Source organism: Bison bison, unplaced genomic scaffold (genome assembly GCF_000754665.1).
Source record: "Bison bison bison isolate TAMUID 2011002044 unplaced genomic scaffold, Bison_UMD1.0 scf7180017864280, whole genome shotgun sequence".
NCBI lineage: Eukaryota > Metazoa > Chordata > Mammalia > Artiodactyla > Bovidae > Bison > Bison bison.
The window spans coordinates 3783226-3784151 of record NW_011494852.1 but is presented as its reverse complement, the minus strand read 5'-3'; positions in this window follow the sequence as shown (position 1 = coordinate 3784151).

The following is a 926-nucleotide window of genomic DNA, read 5'->3' as shown; positions in this document are numbered from 1 at the left end:
CTCCAGCCCCCACCTTTATTCACCCTCCCCCCAGCCCCCTCCCCCCAGCTACTTTTCTACAAGTCACGGGGGCTGGTTTGCTTTGGCAGCCTCTCTGCCGCCTGCAGCAATGACCTCTGGAGCTAGGAAGTCCTAGACAAGGGGGATGGGGACTTGGCCCGGAAAAGGCAGCACGGAGTGCTGAGGCCCAGGCCAAGTGGCCGGAAGTGTCCACAGGCAAATACGCACTGTCCCGCCAGCAGCCCAGGAGTCATCGACGTCAGACCCCAGGGCCGGATAAACACCCAAACACATAGGGTCACTACTGTGGACAGCCGCCATCCAGACTTAGTCAGGCCACAGCTGCTCACCCCAGACAGGCCGCCCCTATTCCATCAGACCCAGCCCCTGGCCCGACGCACCCCTGCACTCAGAGCCACGGCTCACCTGGGGGACAGGCCGGTGCAGGGTCCCCAGTCCCTCCTCCTCCCCCTCCATTCATTGCCCTCTTTCTCCTTCCCTAATCACCTCCCACCTCCACTACCAGTCTGCTTCCTCCGCTCCAGTCTGGCTCCCTTGAAACTCCAGGTCCCCGCTGAGCTGACTCCCTGAACCCCAACACTAATCAAGTATCAAGTAGCTGCACCCGCTGAGACTTCAGGCAGGTGTCGAGCCTGAGATGCAGCTCTCGTCTGTCCTCCCCCATCCTTCCCCCACCAAACGTGCGCACAGAGGCCCTGTCACCAGGCCAGGAGGGCGGGTCCCCAGAAACACCAGGAGGCTCTCTCAGATTTGGAGGGGGTGTAGAAGGTGACTGGGCTCACGAGAGAGACTGTGAATCAAGTCCAAGAATCTTTATTTCATGAACAAAACTACTTGTGTAAAGAGAGACGAGGCTGAATGGGCCCCTTTCTAAGTGGCCACAATCCAAGGCTGGTGAGAGAGGG